This window comes from Pan troglodytes, chromosome 17 (genome assembly GCF_028858775.2).
Source record: "Pan troglodytes isolate AG18354 chromosome 17, NHGRI_mPanTro3-v2.0_pri, whole genome shotgun sequence".
NCBI classification, from domain to species: Eukaryota; Metazoa; Chordata; class Mammalia; order Primates; family Hominidae; genus Pan; species Pan troglodytes.
The window spans coordinates 57,652,583-57,676,044 of NC_072415.2; the positions used below are offsets into that span (position 1 = coordinate 57,652,583).

The following is a 23,462-nucleotide window of genomic DNA, read 5'->3' on the forward strand; positions in this document are numbered from 1 at the left end:
CAGAGCCAGATTTATTCACTGTCTGGGCTTGGTCCCAGCCGGTCCTTTGCTCAGGCTTGGTAAATCCTCAGTTCTGAAGTCATTTTTATTAGCGATTGCCTTTTTTTTTTTTTTTTTTTAGCTTTGAAAATGTGGTTGGACGAAAATGAAATTTCAGATGTGTGTGTCTCAGCATTGATTTTTCTATTTGTAATAACACACCCTGGCATATCTCCTTTGATATCAAGAGGATAAAATGTCCCTAACAGCATGCTCTTCATTCTGGGGTAATGGATAAAGCCTGTTTATGAGATGTCATTTATTCCACAATAGACAGTAAATAAAAGCCATTTCAAGCTTGGGTTAAATCAAAGCTTGTTCAGGATTTCAGCAGATTTGCAAATCACCTCGGGGACCTTCATCAGTCGCAGTTGCTGTTTTCCTCCTTGCTATTGATTCTCTCCCTCTCTCTGCCAAGCCTCTTTCTAACCTTAGCTGCCCTGAGCACCTGACTGATTTGGAAAAAGACAACTGGCCTGGCTAGAGACCTAGCGTGACATTAAAAATTCCTTCCCTCAATTTGGGGAATAAAGGCTTTGAAAGGCAGCAAGAAATTGAGGTTATATCAACAAAAGCCAGAGTGGCAAAGGGAAGGAAAAAAGCGTTAGCAGGAAAATAAGATGCAAACCTGAATTGGAGAAAGTGCCTGAAAGGCGGTGGTGGCAGCAGTGGCAGCTCCTTTGAGTCACGTGCAGATGGTATTTCTTTCACTTCCTGGGACCCTGTGTACTGGAGGGAGGGGGAAGAGAAGGGAAGGGGCACCACCTGAGGTGTCCCTGCACTAACCCAGGCTTTTGTCTTGCACATTCGAATTCCCGCCCTCTGATCCGACCTGTAACTCCTATGAATCCTGGCCTTTGGGACCCACTTAAGTCCCAGGAAGCCGTGTGGCCTGTCCCGTTTCCCTGGTCCCTCACAGCGTGTTATTTGGGATCTTTGACACGTTTCATCTCTCCTTACTCCTGCGTGTTCTGGAGAGTGAGTATTGGCCTCACAATTGAAACGCAGGTTCCTTTGAGGTTTGGGACAGACTTTTAAAGCTAGAAGAGTCAGTCCTGGGGTCTCTAGACCAATTTTCTCTTCACTGCTGGAATCCCCTGCATAACATCCCCAAAGACAGCAGCCCCTGCCTTCAATTCACCCAGAGTAGGTACTGCAGATATGGGAGTCTCTCAGCCTGGGAAATGTCTTCATCTATTAAGCTCAAGTCTTCCATCCTGGAACCCCAGCTCCTCTTCAGATGCCAGCCTGCCTTCCAGAGGGAGAGTGAGTGAGCCGAGTCCTAGCCCCTTACAGCAGCATTTTCCTAGGTGACCTTGGGCCTTTCTCATCTGCCTCAATCACACTCCAGCCAGAGGTCTGATTTGGTTTCAGTTTATCACTTAGCCATGAAAATCAGTACCCCAACATTTCATTGGTTAGCGTAGACCAGAAAAGTGTGTTCAAATATTTCTGTCTTAGGATATTTGTCTCATCATTCCGATTGAACATTTACTGAGTAACAGTTTTGTAGAAAATAATATTCTAGGTCTGCGATAGGTTATATTATTGTTCAAAATATTTACTGCCGCCCCCCTCCCCCCCGTTAGTCTGCCTTATGTGGGAGGATTATACATCCTTGTCCCCGTCGACCATGTGACCTGCTCTGGCCACGAAATGTGAGCAGAAGTGGCAAAGTGCAGATCAATGGCTGAGATTCCACGGGCATCTCACCCACATGAGTAAGAAACCTCTGTTATTAGAGGTCAGGTGTGGTGGCTCATGCCTGTAATCCCAGCACTTTGGGAGGCTGAGGGAGGTGGATCACTTGAGGTCAGGATTTCAAGACCAGCCTGGCTAACATGCGAAACCCCGACTCTACTAAAACAACAAAAATTAGCTGGGCGTGGTGGCGCGGCCTGTAATCGCAGCTACTCAGGAGGCAGGAGACAGGAGAGGCAGGAGAATCGCTTGAACGCAGGAGGCGGAGGTTGCAATGAGCTGTGATCACACCACTGCACTCCAGCCTGGGAGACAGAGTGAGACTGTCTCAAAAAACAAACAAATGAACAAAAAAACCTGTTATTAGTGAGTTTTAGTAGCAGTGAAACCTCTGTTACTAGAAACACTCAGATCATCATAATTAGACTAAGCTGATGAAAGAAGGTTCTCCAGGAAATTTCAAGAAATTCTGAGCACACTCTGTGACCTCAGGAAGCTTACAGTCTAATTGAGGAGACCCTGTCCAGTGCCAAAAACATGGTGAAAATAGTAAATGCTTCAGGAGCTCAAAGGAGGGAGAGGAGGAGGAGCTGGGTGATTCAGGGAGAACTTTTAGAGCATTAACTCAAACTGGATGAGGCTCAGAAACTTCATCCACCTGCAGGACAGGCCTGCTGTTGTGGACTCAGCTCTTCATGTTGAGGGATTAAGAGCTTGGGTATTCCTCGAGCTCTTTTTTTTTTTTTTTTTTTTTTTTTTGAGAGTCTGTATCGCCCAGGCTGGAGTGCAATGGCAACATCTTGGCTCACTGCAACCTCCACTACCCAGGTTAAGGCGAGTCTCCTGCCTCAGCCTTCTGAGTAGCTGGGACTACAGGCGTGCACCATCAAGCCTGGCTAATTTTTGTATTTTTAGTAGAGATGGGGTTTTGCCATGTTGGCCAGGCTTGTCTCGAATTCCTGGACTCAACTGATCTGCCCACCTCGGCCTCCCAAAGTGCTGGGATTACAGGCGTGAGCCACCGAGCCCCACCTATTCCTCAAGCTCTTAATTCTAATTCCCTCATTTAGGGGTGAGCTAATGAGAGAGCACATTCCATGCATCTAGCATTGTGCCAGGCCTTAAATAACTTTTCTTTCAGATAACTTGATAATGGTGAATCGATGACATCAAATGTAATAGATATTTGAAATAGATGTGCCCTTTTCAGTCTTCTGAAATCAAATTGTGGGAGTAACGGTCTATGATTCTGTATAAAACCAGTCTGATTGGGCGCAGTGGCTCACACCTGTAATCCCAGCACTTTGGGAGGCCGAGGCAGACGGATCACTGGAGATCAGGAGTTCGAGACCAGCCTGGTCAACATGGTGAAACTCCGTCTCTACTAAAAATACAAAAAAATTAATAAATTAGCCAGGTATGGTGACGCATGCCTGTAACCCCAGCTACTCAGGAGGCTGAAGCGGGAGAATCACTTGAATCCGGGAGGCAGAGGTTGCAGTGAGCCAAGATCGCATGAGCTAGACTCTGTCTCAAAAAACAAACAAACAAACAAAAACCAGTCTGGATAGGGGCTGGCTCCTAGAAGTGACCGGAAAGGTCCTCAGCAGTTGAAGCCACAAGTGTCCCTTTGTTCCCCTCTCCTCCCATTCCTTACCTATCTCATTTAATCCTCTCAATAGCCTTTTGAGGGAGGTGCTGTTGTTATCCCCATTTTACAGTTATAAATATTGAGTCTTAGAGAGGTTACAACTCTCACCCAAAAGCATGCATAATCGATCAGTAAGTGTCTGAGCCAGGACTAGGACAGTGTCCTGCCTGAATCCAGGGCTTCGCCCTTCACCATCCTCTGCTGCCTACAGCAGTGCAGGCTCTGCCCCCTTGTCCCCTGAGAGGGCCAGGAAGGGGGCCTCCCTGGGGGAGCTGTGATGGCAGAGTCTGCAGCTTGGCCATGAGGCTGAGTCCCAAAGATGCTGCAGAATAAGCCAGTAGTTAGAGACGCTATAGGAATTATACAGGGAAAAAGCAGCAATGTGGGAGAGAGGAGGAAGAAAAGGAGGAGAGAAAAAAGGGAGGGGGAAGGCCCCCTAGGTGCCCTAGTGCCTGGAATACTTGCTCTGCGCCTCTAATTTCTCTCGAGTGGTGCCTGGGTGCGCTCTGTTACAGTTAAAGTTGTGTCAGTGGTTTCATTAGAACCCAGGCTTTGATTTATAACCCTCCCTGCAAAAATGTGCTCCTGGCTGAAAACTGGCATCCGAGGTCTTGGGCCAACAGAGCCATTTCTATAGCAGAGTTACAAGGCAGGGGCCAGGAGGGAGGTCCCTTTCTTGAGTCCAGCCTTCCAGCCAGAAATAAAAAGAAGGGGGTGGGGAGTTGTTTAGAATTCGAAAACATCAGCCTGGATTTCAGAAGGAGTTCTTAAAGGGTCAGTTTCTTCATCATATGCATGCAGAGACTTTTTTGTGAAAGTATCTAAAAACTGTTCACAGAAATGGTGCTTTGGAGTAACTCCATCTTGCAAACATCATTATGAAGAATAATTAACAATAATAATGAAGATAATGATCGTGGTAGTAAGACTTTCTTATGGGATGATGCTTTAACTTTATCACGAAGCACCCACATACATGGTCACACTAATACAGCAGCCCTGAGACAGTTGGGAAGAAATTAGTATCCCTATTTTGTGACAAAACTGAGACCCAATCAGCTGAATGCTGTGCTTAGAGGCACCAGCCTCAGTTCAGTGGCCATCCCGCCCTAGCGTGCCATCTAAACCGGGACTTCAATAAACAAAAAAGCAAAGTAGGTCTGTATACCAGCCGCTTGTTTCGATTTTTTTTGACTTTTATTTTAGAAGAATACGCATCATTGGAAACAGGTCCCATTTTAAGCCACATGAGGCTTGAGAAAAATAAATGTGAAAATAAAAGCGCTGTTTAATATGGGTATCATTATTACTATTATTATTGCAAAGAGCCTATTTGGAACTGCCTGAAAACCTAAAGACTGATTAATATTTTTAGAGCATCAGAAGGTATGCTTTTTTTTCCCCAGTATAAATTCTTCTTTCCCAAATGGTTGAAAAAGCATAATCATAGTCATTATCATCATCATCATTCCTTCCACTAATGTATTGCTTCACACATAATGTCTCATGAATTAGCACATTTTCTGCTCAAGCATCCCCATTTAACAGATGAGGAGATGGAGGCTCAAGTGCATATAGCAAAATGAGGGGGTCTTGGGACTGAAATTTGGATTTTCAACAAGCTTGCCACCTTACCACTCTGCCTCTTATCACGCATGCTTTGCTGGGCAAATGCTTTGAAGCCCAAAATTGCACCAGGTCAGAAATTAGGAATAGTTCACCATCAGGAATAGAGCTAATGTGGCCAAGGCAGTCACCGTCAGGACAGACACTCCAATGACAGGCTACTCAATGTCTCACCAGCACATTCACTCTGCATGGGATCCTCAGCCCTGTCTCAGTCCCTCCCGCTGGAGCCCTGTCCCACAAAGGCCTGCCCCAGGGGCTGGGAGCCAGGCAGAGCTTCATCCCTCCCACTGAGCAAGACTTGGGCTGTCACTGTGCTGTTATTTATGAGTCCCCCTTGCCCAATGAGTGGCCTCGAAGGGGCCCAGCCTGGGCCTACTGTCTGGCCAGACTTGTCACACATCATTAGATGTTTGGTTGCCACTGACCCCTCTGCCATCTGGCTGAGTGGCCTCGGGGTGAGGAGAGGCAGGCAGCAGCTCCTCATGCAGCCCCCGAGTCTTTGTGGCATTCAGAACATGGAAGGGTTTCAGAACTGTTGTGCTCATCTACTAAGGGGAAGACAGAACTGGAAAATAATCTCTTCAAGAGATTATTTAGGGCTTCTCTGTATTTAAGGTTTCTCACCCTTGGCACTGCTGCCATTTGGGGTGAGATAATTCTTTGTTGCCTGAGGCTGTCCTATGTATGGTAAGATGTTGAGCAACATCCCTGGCCTCCTCCCTCTAGATGCCAGTGGCACCCCTGTCCCAGATGTGACAACCAAAAATGATGTCAGACATTGCTGAATTGTCCCCTGGAGGAGGAGAAAAATCAACCCCTTTGAGAACTGCTGGGCAGCTCTAAAGGTAAGACAAATTGGGCAGTGAGTTACTGAGCTATGACCATGGCAGGCATGCATGTTCCCCGAACAAAAGCCATTTCTGGGACAGCATAAACAGATGGCAAATATTTTATGAACACCATGTTGCCTAATCATTGCAACCATTTATTGTATCGTTGGAATTCCTGACCCCACTTTGCTGATGAGGAAACTGAAGTTTAGAGAGGGAAAGTGATTTTCTTGAGGCCTGAGAAGTGAGAGTTAAGCTGGGTTTAAAATCCAGGTTTTTTTGTTTTTTTTTTTTTTTTTTTTTTTTGGAAGCCTCCTGCACATTGCTGCAGCCTTGTGTCCTTGTTCTCAGTGTAAGGGCTTGGCAAACATGGCATGTGGGACCCTGAATGTTCTATGATTGCATACTTGGCCTGCGGCAGAGGATGCTCATTTTGTGTCCTCGCACTGTTTCCACTATGTTACACAGGGCCTCTTTTTCCCCACAGCCCATCTCCCCCAGAGCTCCCCTTTCTGTGCCTTGGAGCAACTCCTTTGCACCATAACAACATTTGACCCACAGGACTCAGGGTGGTGAGAGAAAGTTAGAACCCCTCCCAGGGATGCTTACATTGTAAAAGATCCCTGGGGAGAAAAACCAAAGCAGTGCACTCTGTGATATTTCAGTCACTTTACTAGGTTGGTGTAGAACTCATGGGGCAGGGTATTGTAGAGCCCTTTAAATCAGTCTATAAGCTAGGAGATTCCATCTCTATAAAAGTGAAATATTTGAATTTTAGAATATAGGAAAGTGGTCAAGTGGTTGCTACTGCTATTTTAACAATTGCATGTAAGTCTTTAATTATAACTTGCCTTAAACCCTCTCTAGAAGTAAGTGGCAAATTTGTGAACATCTTTTGTGCTTATTAAGTAAAACAAACCTATTTCCAGAGTGCCTGTCCCCAGATTTGTTTTATAGAATCTGGAGTAGGCATTAAGTTATATATAAGCCAGTAAAGTGGTCCAACCACACATATAAATTGTACAGCCTGAACTCTTCTTGACCCCTTTCCCTGAATTGCATGCCCCCTTGCTGTCTTGCAGGCCAGGAGGTCCCCAGTTGGTTCTGATCTGGTGCAAGTTGTGGCCAAGGGTCTGGCCGATGGACTCACCTAGATTGCTTGGGCTTCTTCCCTTCAACATGGGTGATTTATCTGAGTTTTAGGCTCCACCAGCAACTCTTGCTTCCCTGATGTTGTTAAACAAATCACTTCCTTTGCCAAATAATTAATTTGATGACATTTCTAATTTCTGCTTATCTTCCCTTCAGGACATGCAAACTTCATTTTATGACCCCTGTTCCAAAGGAACACACAGGCCAGAAAGGTCACTAGATGTACAGGTAGAGTCAGGAAGGGACAGATGTTTGCACTGGAGGGATACTAGGAAGCTGGCGGCTGGCAGCCTTTTCTGCTTTTTTCCAATCCACATTATTCAAGACAAGGTTTTTTGTTGTGGTAAATCTATATTTGAGGTGAAAATTATTCAGAAGGAAGGCTGAACGCACTTCCCAAAGCCAAAGAGGAGAAAGGACTATTCGTGGATTCCTGGATTGTATGAGCTATGTGATGTGGGCAGGCTGCAAGGAGGAGAGGATTGTAGGCTAGTCTGGGGGTGGTGTGCTCACACAGATAGAGGGGAGAGAAGGTGCATTCAGGGTGAAGCCACGAGGGTGGACGGTGTTGGTGGGGGGCGTAGGTACTAATGGGAGTAGAAGCACAGGGCATGTTTCAGAGATGGTGTTTGGCTGATAGGTTTGATTGTGATCAGCTGGAAGGCTGTCACAAGTCCGGAATACCAGGTGAGGCAGTGGGAACTCTATCTGTGTTCCTGGCAGGAGAGGCAAAAGGCAAAGCTTCCTTCAGCTCCTTCCCATCCCGTAACTTTTGCTTGCCACAAGACCCCAAGATGCTGCAGCAACAAGAAAGGCTACTGGATCATCAAATAAACATGCGATTTAATTAAGTAGAATTTTATAATTCATAATTGTGATGTTTTTAAAACAAACAGGGATACTAGTAGCATCATCTTGTGCTGTTTTGTATACAACTTGGTACACTTCCTCTTCATTTATTTGGATCCCAGCCTTGTGAAATGGGAGGAGATGAACAAGTATGTGTGGATGAGGCAGAAAGGGTGGAAGTAACCAAAGCCCAGAGAGATGACACCACCTGCCCAAGACCACAAAACCGGTCACCTGTGGGTCTTGGGACCTGTAGCAATTGTCTGTTACTTGAATGTCAAGCTTACAGGGACAGTCCCGGATGTTGCTAGAAGGCAGAATCCAGGAAGCTTCAGGCCATGGTAGCTGTGACCACCTACAGCCTTTGGTCCAGCTCCCTGGTAAAACAGACACCTGTGGGCACCCACAGCACCCTGGGTCTGGGAGAGGGGTGCAGGTGGTCACTCGGAGCTGAAACCCCATCAGCGGAAACACTCCACATAAAAGGGAGCCAGGGATGCCAATTTCCATTTTCATTAGAGTGGCTGGTGCTTAGTAATCCAGAAGCTTTATTTAAGGGCTAACCTCTGACCGGGCCTGTCACTCCAGTGGCAGGCGCCTGATAGTCACTAGAAATCAATAGCTGGCATGAAGGTCACTTCCTAGAAAAACTGGGGCTATCAACGTGTCAGTTCCAATGAAAGATTATAACCAACCAGCAGAGAAGTTTATCTGTGGCTGAGAGCTTATCTGAGCTGGGCTTGTTGTAGGCTGTACACATGCACATGTGAGTAGCTATGTGTGAGTGGGCAAGTGTGCATGCATGTAGAAATGTGTGCATCTGTGAAACAAAGCACACATGTGCAGGAGAGTGTGTGTGAGTGCTTTTGTGCAGATATGAATGTGCATGTGGGTGCAATCAGTGTGGATAGGTGAGCAAGTGTGTTTAAGTGCAGATGATAATGTGTGTAAGAGAGTTGTGTATTTGTGCTTCTGTGTGTACATGCATTTTCAGGTAAGTTTATGTATGTGTGTCAGTGCACATGTGAACATGTTAAGCACACACGTGTGTGCATATGTGTGGTTGGGTGTGCAGATGCCCATGTTTGTGTATATGGGCATAAAGGTGCATTTGATAGTATGCATACATCTTACCTGGCCTAGAAGGCCTGAAATACTCTGGCCTCTGTCTACTCAACCAGTCTCACCTCCAGATCCTCTCCTCCCCTCCCTACTCCACACTGGTCCCTCACTGGGTTCCTTCCTCTTGCCTGAGGATACAAACCATGTCCTCTCAGGATGCTGATACTTCAGGGCTTGCTGCTTCCACCAAGCAATGTCTCTTTCTCGTCTCCTGTACTGCCCCTTTCCTACCACTTGGTTTTCAAATGACATGCTGGCCTCTGAGAGTTACATTCCCAGCCATCTTGAAGGTGTTCCTACATGTATTTCCTCCATGGAAGTTACAACAACGTGTGGGGATCTCAGTTTAGTGAGTTGTTTGTTGTCTGCCCCCTCACAGGCCCCCTATCCATCTCTGCGTGGCTGAGCCCTCGCTGAGGTATCTAGGGATCTCGCAAGTGTCTGACACCTCACAGGTGCTGACTCTTTGGCCTCTTTTCAGACAAGGAGAATTCCATCTGCTGAGGAATTCTACACTAGTGCTGTGAACTTAACCTCTCTGGGCCTCAGTTTCCTCATGTGTAAAATGGCAATACCTGCCCTGTCTATGCCACAGAATCAAATGAAATAAACACAATAAAAACCTCTTGGAAAGCATGAATTGCCAGGGGCCTGTCACATATTTTCATGTGGTTAAAAGCTGTTACTACTCAGAAAGAGATGTGCAGAAATGGGTGTCAATGATAAGCCAAGGAATTCCAAACAGATTCCAGAATGTTTTTTTCCATGTCATTAATTCTACTTACAGGCACTGGCGAATCCTGAGACCTTCTCAGGCCTATATCAGCCAGGATCTTCATTTATTGTCTGGATACCTGTTTCTGGAAGGCATCCTAGTCTCTTCCTTTCATAAATGAAAGGAAGGGAGAGTGAAGAGTATACTTCCCCTCAAAGAAAGAGAAAAGCAATATAAAGAATTAATCAATGCTACCCAAAGAAGATGGTTTGTTCCACATAGTTGCCATGGGAACCTGGAGCTGGATACCAGGGCTGCCTGAGCTCTGTGTTAAGTGGCTCTAGACTATGATTTGGGAGCTGGAATCTTGTCTCCACCCTACCACTGCTGAGCTGTGGGACCTCACGTCATCATTGCCTCACTTCTTGGGCCTCAATTTCCTCATGTCTAATATTAAGGAATCTAAAAGATGATAGAGAATCTCTGCTTTGCATAAGTAAAATTCCAAGTCATGTGTCCTATCTGGGTCTCAGCTTTTCTGTCTATTAAGTGGGAGTTGCCTCTTGTAAATAATTGAAGGGAAGGGGTAGAAAATGAGAGCCCGGGTCAAATGTAAGTTGTGTCTTTTGGCTTCCAGAATGTCATCTTCTCATTAAGATAAAGCCTTATGAAATTAATTCTCATAGGCACACATTCCATTATTTTGTTCATTTATTCACCAAACCTGCAATGAGCAACTGCAGCATCATGGTGCCAGGCATGATGAAAGAAGCTGAGGGTTTGGAGGTGACAAAATGCAGTCTCTGCTTTCAAAAGCTCAGGGTCTCATGCAGGAGACAGGGAAATAGCTAATTTCAGAGCAAGGAGGGACTGGCTGTAACCAATGTCAGTAATGAGTGAGTGACAGCACTTTTGAATCTCTCCTTCAGGGTCATCCCTAAGTGCAGGGTGAGGAGATGACCTACCCTTCTGCCCCGCAACGCCATCCTATGTCTGAAATTCTTCTTAAGGGTATGGTGGAAACCCTTACCTTTGAGATGAGCCCAATACCAGCACTAACATATGGAACCATAGAGTTGACACTGGAGGAACCCCCAGGTTTCATTTGAGAGGACACTGGAGTTCAGCGTGGAAGAAAGGCCTGCCCAAAGTCACACAGCCCAGGGCTCCTGGCCAGGGAGCCATGGCTGCTTTCTCTGCTCCATACTGGAATTAAAGGTTGAATTCCAGGCAATTTTCCAGTTCCTAGTCCCACTGGGTGGAAAGTCAACACACCTGGTTCTCTCAGTGATCTGAAATCACATGCAGAAATCCACTCCTTAGTCACAAAGAGAAGTTAGTGGAAGTATGTTTTGTTCCTAGTTATCCTCTCCAAAGGTTCAGCCCTTTGCATTCCCTTAGGAGACAACAGGGCCTGCCCTCCTCATGTCTGTCACCTGTCCAAGATCATTCCTTCTATCATTCACCTCCCATTAACCAAAATCCCCTTCTCTAGGTACCTGGGTCTTGGACAGGTGTCAAGTGGAAAGCCTTCTGATTAACTAATACTATAATGTAAATGACTGCAAAGTTCCCTCTTGTGATAACTGAGTCCTGGACAGTGGTCAAGGAAGAAATCCTTCTTATTAATTCCCAGTAAGATGTGAATCACTGACAACTAGCTCTCCAATTGTATTGTCAAAGAGAGTGCCTGGAGGTTCAAAATGTTCGTAATTCCTTTCATTTGTTTGACAATTATAGAAGTTTTGCTCAAATCTGGGTTTAGTCACTTAGGAGCTTTGACCTTATTAAAGTTATTTAACCTCCCTGAGCCTCAGTTACCTCACTGGGAAAATGAAGATCATAATTAGACCCCAAAATATCAGGTGAGAATTAACTGGGCTCACAGCATAGCCTCTGACTGATTATAGGTGCTTAATAAATGTTAGTTCCTTTTGAAAGATAGAAGTTGCCACCCATGGAGATTTTAAAACTTGCTCAAGAGCACTGCTGGTGAGAGGTGGGTCAGAAACAGCAGTTCAGAAGCTTCTAGCAGTGTTGCAAAGTCCCTCCTGGCAGGACATCAGCATTGGTCTCATTCATTGACACATGTCTGAGGCCCATGGCTGGGTACTAGGGATATGGGCAATGTGGAGAGGCTGGTGGGCAGAGTACTTGGAGAGTGGTAGTTGCATGGGAGTAGTCACAGAAAATCACTGCTTTGGGAGTCTTCGGCAGACTCCATCACTGTGGCCAAGCTGGGGAGATGAGGGTGGCTTGAGGTTGGGTCAGACAGGCAGGGCAGAGGTGTGTGGCATTGTTGATGGGCCAGGTCAACTTGGATGAGGTCTCTTGGCATGCACCTCTCCTAGGGGATGTGAGAGCTGACCTCTGTGGGGAAAGACCTGGGCTATCCATCACCTGTTTGCTCAGGGCACTATGCCCTTGTGTGAGAGGCAGCTGAGTGGCCACAGGGCCTCTGCAGCCTCCAAACCTGGGAGACAAAGAGGGGAAGGCTGACTCCCTCTTGGTGAGGAACCAACTTCTTCTAATTCAAGGAGGCTGGGGCTGCCACCACCTGACATCAGCCATGGGGACCAGTTTGTTCTGTCATGTCTTCAGAGGACTGGCCTTGGAAAGCAGCACTGCTGGAAATCCTGCTGTAAAGCACAGACTTCTGCCATGGAGTCCAAGTTTGTCCAAGTTTTCATGCAATGGGTTTGCTAAAAGTGGGACCTATTGTTTTGTTATAGAAACCTGGGCTAAGGACTCACAGCAGACAAAAATAAACTTATTTCATTATCAAAGTAAAACATGTCCATTGCAAAGGATATAGAAAATACAAGAAAAGTGAAATGTTAAAATCATGCACAGTGCCATCCCAAACTCTAAGATTCTATGTATTATGTTCGTGCAAAAGTAACTGCAGTTTTACCATTACTTTTAATGGCAAATTAAAAGTTTATTCCCTTTGATGCAATATTGGGACTCTAATTAAAAGTTACGGCAAACTCGCAAAACCTAATATTTTCTTCTACCATTTTTTCCACATACATTTTTGCAGATGTCATCTTAGTTTGTTTCCTGCCATTTTGTCACATGCATAAACATATTTTAAATTATTATAATATGCTTATACATTTCTTTTGTTTACTGTCTTTTTCCCCCAACATTTTACTTTGAAAAATTGTAAACATGCAGCAATGGTAAAAGAATTTTACAGGCGACTGTCACGGTGGCTCACGCCTGTAATCCCAGCACTTTGGGAGGCTGGGTGGGGGGGGGGGGCGCGGATCATGAGGTCAAGAGATCGAGACCATCCTGGCCAACATAGTGAAACCCTATCTCTACTAAAAATACAAAAATTAGCTGGGCGTGTTGGTGTGCACCTGTAGTCCCAGCTACTCGGGAGGCTGAGGCAGGAGAACCACTTGAACCCAGGCGGCAGAGGTTGCAGTGAGCTGAGATCACACCAGTGCACTCCAGCCTGGTGACAGAGTGAGACTCTGTCTCAAAAAAAAAAAAAATGGATTTTACAGGCAACACCATGTATCCACCATGTAGACTCAGCCATTATCACCTCTTCTTTCTATAGATATTTATTAAGGGTTCAATTTAAGCTGGTCTCTTGTTAACTATAGGGATTCAGTTGTTGATAAAACAGAGTCCCCACCCTCATTAATCAGAGTATCTAGTGGGGAGGCAGACAGACAGACCATATACTCATTATTACAGAGGAAACATATCCAAAGTGGGTAGGGCCTGGGAGAAGGGCCACCTCAGGCTGACTGGTGTTCAGAATGACACCTGAGCACCTTTTTGCCGGTAGATAAGTTTTCTCTGTTTCCCTCTATAATATGTGGTCTTGATTCAACTTCTTAGAGTCCCAATATTGCATCAAAGGGAATGAACTTTTTAAAAACCAGGATACATGCTACTTTTTGCCAGGGTGTTTTCCAAAAAAACTTGGGCTGAAGTGTTGCATTCTGTCTGAAAGGTGAAGGAGTTCGTGTCTTCCCTTTGGGCTCTGTGTTGGAGCCAGGCTGCCCAGGTTTGAACCTGAGTTTTGCTGCCTTATTCCCTAGGTGACCGTGGGAAAGTTACAGGAGTTCTGAACTATAACAACTTTCCTCATGTGTAAAATGGGCATTCACCAACACTCACTGTATGGTTGGGATATTTATCTCCTCCAAATTTCATGTTGAAATGTGACCTCCAGTGTTGGAGGTGGGGCCTGGTAGGAGGTGTTTGGATCATGGGGATGGATCCCTTATGAATGGCTTAGCGCCATTCCCTTGGTGATGAGTGAGTTCTTGCTCAATTAGCTCAAGAGAGATCTGGTTAAGAGTCTGGGGCCTCCCCCTCTGCTCTCCTGCTCCGTTTCTCACCATTTAATGCGCTGGCTCCCCCTTCACCTCCTGCCATAATCATAAGCTTCCTGAGGCCTCACCAGAAGCCAAGCAGATGCTGGCACCATGCTTCCTGTACAGCCTGCAGAACTGTGAGCCAATCAAACATCTTTTCTTTATAAATTACCCAGCCTCAGGTATTTCTTTATAGTGTCACAAAACAGACTAATACATTCAACTTTTAGAGTTGTTGTGAGGTTGAAATGAGTTAAGATTAAGCAACACTCACCTTACAGACTTGTCGTGAGGATGAAATGAGTTATTTTATAAGTAGGGCTTAGAACAAAGCCCGGCACACAGGAGTGCTCTATCACCATTGTTACCCGCAGGATGAAATCTCCAAGAGGACAGGGGTTTGTGCTCAACCTTCCATTTCCATGGTCATGGAGCCTGCTTAGATGATAAACACTCAAGGGCAGGATATGATAGCCCCTTGACTTGGGAGAGCCCCTGGTGCCACTTCCTGTGAAATAGAAATTGAACCCATGTGTATTAAAAGCGAAGATCCTATGTTATTTTCTCCAGCAGTGTTCAGAGTCCACCACATCCATGCAGAGCCCACGGCCCTGTCCTAGGAGGACACTGAGCACACATAGAACTAGACTGTGATGGCAGAAGGCATTAGAGCAACCCTAGCCCTGCCCCACATTAACCCTTCAGCCCACTTCCTGCCCCAGCCCTGCTGTGGTGGAAGGGAGAGAAGGAAGCAGGGTGGAGGCAGGGAGGACTTGCTGAGTGCTTTCTTTGTGCCAGTCCCTTCACATGTGTTTTCTGCTACTGAATTATCTCCAAGATCTTACGAGGATGCAGTGACAGATGAGAAAACTGAGGCTCAGGGTGGTGAAATAACAGCAAGCCTTAATATGTCAGTAAGTGCTCCCCTACGGCAGACAGGAGAGAGAAGGAAAGAGAAAATGGCTTGTCTGGCCCACAGCAGGACACCAGAAACCAAAGGGAGAGGTGGGGGACCTGCTGCCTGCTGGAGGAGAGACCTGCACTACTGAAGAAGCCCACAGGAGAGGATGTGGCAGCTCTATCTGCCCTGGAAACTCAAGGCATGGACAAGCACCAGAGAAACAGGCATGAGAGGCCACCTGGAGAACCTTGGCACTTAAAGCCCTCAGTTTCTCTGGAGGTGTACACAGGTGAGCGGCAGGTACAATACCTTATTCCACCTAGATCTTTGAGCAAGGAAAGTCTGGTAGGGATGAGCAACCACTGCATCAGAGGCCCACTTAGCTCCTCCTGAGAAACTCACACAAATGCAACCCTTGAGCAGGCGCCACCCTTGGGCAGGGTTGGCAAAACTTTCTGGACTGCGCCTCAGTTTAAGACACACTTCTCACACTGTGACCAACCTCACATATGTATGTGTGCGTGTGTGTGTGTGTGCATGTGTGTGTATGTGTGTACACAGACATAACTGAAATGAGTTTCCTGACACAATCCTTCACCTTACCAAGCGTGATGCATCCCAGTATTTTCCACCATTTGCTTCTATTCCTCTCCTCCCCACTCCTCCTCATCCTCCTGGTCTCAGCCTACTAAATTGATTTCAGAACCCTGAAGTTATAGAAAATGGGCACAGCCAGGATAGAATAGAGAATGTCGTGATGCTTTGCAGATTGTGTGAGCTACATGGAACTCAGAGAAGAGAGAGATTAGAACAGGCTGCAGCAACCCAGGAAGGCTTTCGGCAGAGGAAGCAACTAGAGCTTGACCCAGAAAAGTGGTTGGCTCTGTTCAGTTTAACATACTTTTCTAGATCTATGTGCCAGGCTCTGTACTTTTACAGACAGGTCAAGGTTGAGTGGGGGAGGGGAAAGAAAGACATTGAACACATAACTACATAAATAATTTAGTTATAGTTGTGGTAAGTAATGAAGATAAAAAGTATACGATGCCATGAAATAGAATAAAAGGGGTCCTAATATAATCTTGGAGATCAGGGAAGGCTTCCTGAAGGAGGTAACATTTATGCTGACATCCAAAGGATGAAGAGGAGTGAGCCAGAATCCAGAGGAAAACAATAGCTTTTTAAGCAAGGGCCCGGCGCATTCAGGAGGCTATCTGGGGAGATTAGCGACATTTAGACAACCATTTACCTTCCTTCTGGTAGAGCAGTCGGATCAAAATGCCAGAAACCTTGTCTTCTCATTCTTATGTCTCTATTACCTAGCTGGGTGCTCACTCAGTGTTTGTGGAATCCATCACTTTCTGGATTTGGGTAAAGATGCCCTGTAGCTCATATACATCACTGCAATGTGCAACACAGGGAATGTCTGTAAACTCAGGGTGGATCCAGCTGGTGGGACTCCCTCTAAGTATTATCATCAGAGTAAGTCCGGTCTGAAGACACGCTATCTGCACAGCATTTACACATTCTCATTACCTGGGTCGGGTGACCATACGACCCAGCTTGCTCCGGACAGTCCCAGTTCACTCCTGTGGCTCCAGCATGATCCTGCCTCATTTCACTTTCAGACATGTCCCAGTTTGGACGATAAATTATACGTGCATCTGTAATAACTCTGGGCCACACAGAAATATCCTGGTAGCATGACAGACGTATCCAAACGTGCCACATTGAAAACGGATGTTCTATTTAATGAGTTCCCAGTTCCTTGGGGGTTTTTAGCCCCTCAGCCACTACCGGAAAGTCTCCTCCCTTTCCAGAATTGTCCCGGTCCCTTTAAAGCCAACTTACTCTATTTCCACCTTGGGACACTTGAGTTCAGTGACAGGACAATATTCTTAAGTCTTCCCTTGGGCAGCAGGATGGCATGGGAAGAGGACAGGTGTCTTGGGTTATCTGGATGCAAGTCCTGGTTCTGACATTCCTGGTTCATTGACCCGAGTAAGTCCCTTCACCTGCCCGGACTTGCTATTTCCCTTTGTTAAATGGGGATAATAAACACCCCGCCCAGTTCCCGATGTCACAAGGGTGAGGTGCTCTGTATTAAGGCAAAGAGGAAACATTGGATGTCACAGAATGGGACCTCTGGCTATGATTTGGAGATACTGATAAGAGGGATAGGTGGCATACCAATTAGGCTAATAATAATAATGTTTTAAAACACCAGGACCTTCCCCTAGGATACTGTTCTCTGTGCAGGAGCCTGAGCCTTTCTGCCACCCGACAGTGCCTGCCACAGCCAGGATTAAGCCAACTGTCAGCAAAGAAGGAGGAAGATAAACCCTGTGTGCAGACAGAACGGGGGCTGTGTGGGCTGAGGGCACAGAATGTTTCTCCAGCCACCGCAGGAAGCAGCAAGAATACAGAATCCTGGTTGCCTGTGACAATTTTTCCTTTTTTTTTTTTTTTCCTCTTTGGAAGCTGGAGATCCCTATGCCAAGCCCTCAAAGCAGCCCCGACTTTCCGTGCAATAAAGCAGCAGTGAGAAAGGCTCAGAGTAATTAAGTGGCTGACGCACAGAAGAAGCCGTTACAAAGAATTGACTAAATTGCCCATTCATTAGCAGCTCGGCATGGAAGGAGAATTACAAATAGACGGCGGAGCCCGCAGTAATTCAATCTAACCTTGTACTTACAGAAAACAATGAGATAATGAACAGAAAAATTACCAGGCACATATTGTATTTTGTTAAAGGGGCGGGTGGGGGGGCCAGGGGGAGGTGGGGGGAGCGCAGGGACGGACTGGCACATGCAATGCTAATGGCCTCACTCAAGCTGAGCAAACGTTTCTCCAACACAATCATAGTTCTCAGTCTAAGGGCCTCTGGGGAGCTGAGATGAGGCAAGATCGCGAACAAAAAAAATGTAATTTATAAGGCGTCTGTGGACTGGAATTTATCATCGGATCCGCTCGCCGCCGCTCAATTGATATGTAGTTGATTTCAAACAACACCCCCCAGGCGCCCAGAGGGAACATTTTTTAGATTTTACGCTTGGATATATCTGTTTAACTCGCCATTTACCAAAACAACGGCTGATGACAGCACAAACCAGTCACTCTGGAGAAAACACGCACGCATGCTCTCATACACACGCTCTCGCCCGCGTGTGCGCGCACACACACATGCACACACACACGGGCATCCAAGAGCCGCAGCAGCCATAGTAACAGCAGCAGACAAACCTGCTCAGCCCAGAGAAGATTGCTGTGAATCTGGAAAGGGAGAAGGGAGGAAGAAAAAAAATACTGCCAAAAGACTGAGCCTTTCTCTGCCGCTTCGCAGGACTAAGTGCTTGTTGTTGGGTTTTTAGCGCTCACTGGTTGGTTTTCATTCCTGACACCTCCTACCCTTCTTGGCTGGGCAGCTTAGAAGGATTCAGCACTATCCCAACTCACCTCCTCCAGGCTGTCGGCACCGCCAGTCCCCCTCTAGCCTCACCTGGGATCCACAAGACCCCTGGCCTCAGCAGGTGGAAAAGAATGGGGGGTCTTCATAGAGTGTGAGAAGGGGTAAATGGGCAGAAGGTTGAAACATTGCTGTCCCCTTACCCACGGCCAGCAGGGCCTCCAGATGTGGGTGTTGGCAAAAGCAGTTTTAGAAGGATGTGAATAAATTCCCTATCAACTCAAGGGCTGAGGCTTCATAGCTGGAGTGACAAATCATTCCGTTTTCAGGGCAATTTTGAGGACACCAATATAACTACCCATTGGTACCCAGAAAAAGGAATCCCTTGGCACAGAAAGAGGAACCTCAAGTATATTCTTAGTGTTAGAAATAATAATAATAATTCACTGGACATGTGTTAAAAGCGGCAAAACATTTTATTCAGGACTATTGCAATAGGAGAGAGATTGAACTCAACTCCCCACACACAGGGACCAGTGGAGATTTACAGCCAGCGGGCAGGGTGAGAGAGGATGAAAAATTACTAAGAGGGACTTGGTTGAGTGTCAAGGGTGAGGGGGAAGAGGAACCTGATTAGAGATCAAGGATGGAGGAAGAAGAGTTTGATTGGATATCAAGGGTAGGGGAATTCTTGATAAACTGGCTTAGCAGGATTCTTTGCTAAAGCTGGCTCTGCAGGCCAAGAATAAAGCTTAGTGGAGAAAAGGACTCAAAGGAGCCTGACTGCAGTTTGGTCTGGAAAAGCCATGTGGGTGGTGGCACTGTCTTCCCTGCAGAGTGCTGCCAGCACAGTGCTTACTGATTGCAGAGGGACAGATGGGATAGTTTCCAACTGAAGAATCTGAGAAAGTGAGAATTCATTCTTCAATTCACACCTTCCACCAAAAGAAACAGATGCCTCACAAGCACCAGGCACCAGAAGACACTCATGACACTGAACTGCAAGGGCAGCCTTGCAGCCTGTCACCAGCCTAAGTTTGGGGGGGATTAGAGGGGTAGTTAGTGACCACGATTGGCCGGCCAGTAGGGGGCAGTCCAGCCCAATGGGAAAGGAGGCTGAAATGGATGTCCAGAAAAATCCTGGTTTTATTACCACTTGACTATTGATTCACTGTGAGGCCCTCCAGTCCTCATCACTTCCAGTCTTTGGGCCTTAGTCTGTATAGTTATAGAATATCCCTAAGACTGCCTGACTTCTGCTCATTTCACAGACATACTATGAGATATCTTGGAAGTAATCAAGACATGAAAAGTCAATATAAATATTAAATGCATCAAAGAATTCGACCAGTAGTTCTCAGAGTGTAGCCCTAGAGCCATCACGAACAGCAGCATCACCTGGGAACTTAGAAATGCAAATTCCTGGGACCCACACCCAACCTACTGAATCAGAAACTCTGAGGATGGGAACCAGCAATCTGTTCTCAACAAGCTCTCCAGAATCTGATGCACGTTCGAGTTTGAGAACCACTGATATAGCTAATACAGACTGTGTAACTTGCTGGGTGTAGAAAAAGCAGCTGAAGAAAATCGTTTTGGAGACTGGTAAATCTTTTGCAGTCAACCAAAAAACTACCCCAGAGATTAAATTCAGAGTATTAATCAAGTGTTGATGTCTGCATTTGAAAAGTGTTGTGCACACAGTTTCATTTGATTCTTTAACTCATTCTGCAAGGTAGATAAAGCACAAAATCTTGTCCCAACAAGCACAAGGATTCAACAAAGATTACTCAGTAACAGTTGAGGGTGGCAATGATGAGGCAAATAAACTCAGTCTTACTGCAATACCCGCCCCCATACTCCCCTTCCAACGCAGCATTGTAGGTCTTTAAATCTAGAAGGGACCTGATAATTGATCCATCTTCCTATAGAAGCTTTTCCTTCCTATAGAAGCATCTTCCTGTAGAAGCTTTTCTCATTGTTCCCCTCTCTTCAGCACACTCCCATTCATGACCATATTTCAGCTCACTATCAAGAATCCATGGGTACCAATGGGTAGTTATGTTGGTGTCCTCACTATCAAGAATCCACACTGTTCCTTCATCCCTATGAGAATCTGGAGAAGTGGGGAAGCAAGCGGCCTTTGTCCCTAACCTCAAGAGGACCATAAGCCCAGCAATCTAGCCAACACTAAAGGTACCATTGTCTCCATTTTAAAGATGAGCAAGCCAAGGATCCAGGGGTGAAGAAATTTGTTTAAGGTTATGTGATTATTAGAGATAGAACAGAGATTAGAAGTCAGGTGCCCAGACTTTTGGAAAGCAGGGTGGAAACTGATATCTTCAAATGTTTGTTGTTAAATAACAGACATTAAGTGTCCAGTGGGCTTTAAGTATTGACTCAATCTCTATCTAATTTTCTATCTCTCAGATACTTGTAGATATGTATTTTTGTGATGTATTACGAGGGTCATGAAGTCTTCAAGGTCATGTATTCAATGGTCCATATAGCATAGAAAATCTCACTGTACATAGCTGGTGGGTCATTCCACTTCTTCTTAAATACCTGCTGTGATGGAGATCTCACCCCGGCCAAGGCATTTGAGAGGTGCTACACCAAGTCATCAATATGTCTCAGAAAAGGCTTTGTAGCGGTCTGGTGCCACTCACTCCCATCCCTCACTTCTGCTTTGATGTGTTTCCCATTCCCAGAAGCTCATTTGAGGGTGCAGAGTTCCTGGGAAGTGTCAACTTGAGTCATCATTGGCTAAATTCTTGCCCACCCTTCATGAAGGAATCCAGGAATTTCATGTCTAGAATTAGCAAGTTGTGTGAAAAGAAGACTCTTGGTCAGGGTCAATGGAACCTTCCATGACTCTCAGCTAGCATATCCCAAGTCTATACACAACTCTCCTTTTCCCATCCCTACAGCTGTCAATGAGGAAAATGGTTTCAGGAGCCTGAGGGAGTCAATGAAGAGGCTCAAAGAAATCACTTGGAATGTGCCTAGGAAGACACAGATGCTCATCTTTCTAAGTGCTTTCATGTTAGTATTTCAATCAACTTTGCAATCCCCCTTGCCAGTCCTCGGGATGGAACCACACACACACTCAATTTAACAGCTCACCCTGGGTGACGGGCCAGCAATGTGTAGACTGTCAGGGAGTGACCATTCCCACATCACCTTGCCCATGAAAAGTCAAAACCAGCCCAGTTCTGAGTCAGAAAAGCATACATACAAAATTAATTGAAATTGTATTTTTAATGAAGCTCTCTCATCTCATACAAGGATTGATGAGTTACCCTTGATAGGGAGTTAAAAACACCTTTTTACCAAGGGAAGAAAAATGGTCTCACTCTGACCCCTTCAACAGGAGGCATATTTGCACTTCTTCCATGTCCCAGGTTGACTTACTGTGTGGAGGCCCAGAGACAGGAGGAAGGGAGCTTTAGAGCCAGCTCTTCCTGCATGATCTGTGTGCCTTCAGCCCCTGGCTCTGGAGGTCTGGGCAGGGTTGGCTCACGGAAGGATGATGCGGGGACAACTGAATATACCAGCCAGCCCAACTGCATCATTTTCCAGAGTGAAGGTGCCTGGACTGTATGTGGGGCTGGGCCCCCAGTCATACAGCAATGCCTCAGGTGCACAAATGAGTTTTCTCAAGGACTGATATTTCAACTCTGATATATTTTCCAATAATCATTGATAAAAAGTCTTTTCAAAATTTATTACGCATTCCTTTGTCATACAAATAACATTTGCCAAGCATAATTTAACCTTTTTTTTAACTACAATTATCATCAATTTGATTGTGCATTAATGTGCTGGGTCAGAAAAAAATTATATTGAGGTATTTGAAGCTATTTATCCACATACTGAATAGCCCCAGACTGCTAACATTCTAGTGTTCTTGGGTCTGATCTAAATAATCCTATTTCTTTACCTACTGCCACACTTTCACTTGTTACTTTTTGCTGTTATGAAGTACAGTGACATTAAAAAAAGAATAGAATCCTTAGGAATCCCCAGACCAGAAAGACCATGAACCCAGGTCACATCTTTTCTTGCTTTTGGTATTATTCAGTGCCTACCATGGTGCCTGGGACAGAGCAGGTGAGCATTAATTCGCTGGTGAATAAATAAATATACCATTTAGTGTGTAATTCTGGCTTTACTACTTACTATCTGCATCACCATGGGCAAGCCCAGAGTCTCAATTTCCAAATCTGCAAAATGGGAAATATAATAATACCTTATTTTCGGGACTCTTGCAAAAATTAAATTAATTGAATCAAAGCATTGCTAAGAAAGTGCCTATGAACTGTGGAGTGCAATACAAAGCCCCTGTTTGTAGTGTGTAACAAGATTGTGATTATAATTATGTATTGCTGGTTTCTGGGGGGTGGTCTGCCTGCTCTTCTGGAGGAGGATCTGATATCAAAGACCTTGGCTAATTAAGGCAGCAAGGTAAGGAAATCAAAGCAGACGAAATAGGCCAGGAGGCTTCATCCTGGACACAGTGTGTGTGTAGTCCAGAAGTCTCCCAGTTGGCTCACCTTGGCAGGTGACGTGTCTACAGGACCTACTCCTCTCCTGCCCTGTCTTCACCTCATCTCTCCTCCCTGTCCCCAGCACCCCTATGTGTCCTATCTTCCTAATCTCACCAGATGTGAGGAATCCATCCATGTAAAGGAGGGCAGGACTTAATCCGCTGCCCCCTCTGAGAGATATGGATCAGGATTGCTCCAGTTAGGGGCTTTTCCTAATCAGAATTGACACAGACTTTGATCGGGAACAGAGAATTTGCTAGGAGCCTCCCAGGATCATCAATCCCCCTAAAGAATTTTCAAAAGTAGGAAATTCACACTTCAAACAGGGAAAATGAAATGCTTAAGCACCTAAATTGAGAAGCTAACAGTGGATTTCCAGGAAGTCTTAGCAGATAGACAACACTTGGGTCCTGGGTAAGGCCAGACTCAGGAGGTAGGGTCTCGCCTATCACTTCTCAAGTCCCTCAGTGAAAGATGCCACCTGCTTGGCCAGACCTTGCTCACAAAGCTCTGAGAACCCCTGAGTGGCACTGCAGATGACCACATCCCAAATGCCCAGCCTCCCAGTTCACCT

The 23,462-nt window shown here is 45.8% G+C and overlaps 1 long non-coding RNA gene across 1 annotated transcript in view; it reads left to right on the forward strand.

Annotated features, from left to right (window-relative positions):
- The window catches only part of LOC134808658 (uncharacterized), a 300,148-nt gene extending 290,178 nt beyond the window's left edge, over positions 1 to 9,970 (forward strand). Inside the window, exons 3-4 of the long non-coding RNA XR_010152078.1 lie at positions 5,747 to 5,865; positions 9,761 to 9,970. This is a non-coding gene — a long non-coding RNA (uncharacterized LOC134808658). The remainder of the gene's footprint in view (positions 1 to 5,746; positions 5,866 to 9,760) is intronic.
- Positions 9,971 to 23,462: the final 13,492 nt, after the last annotated feature.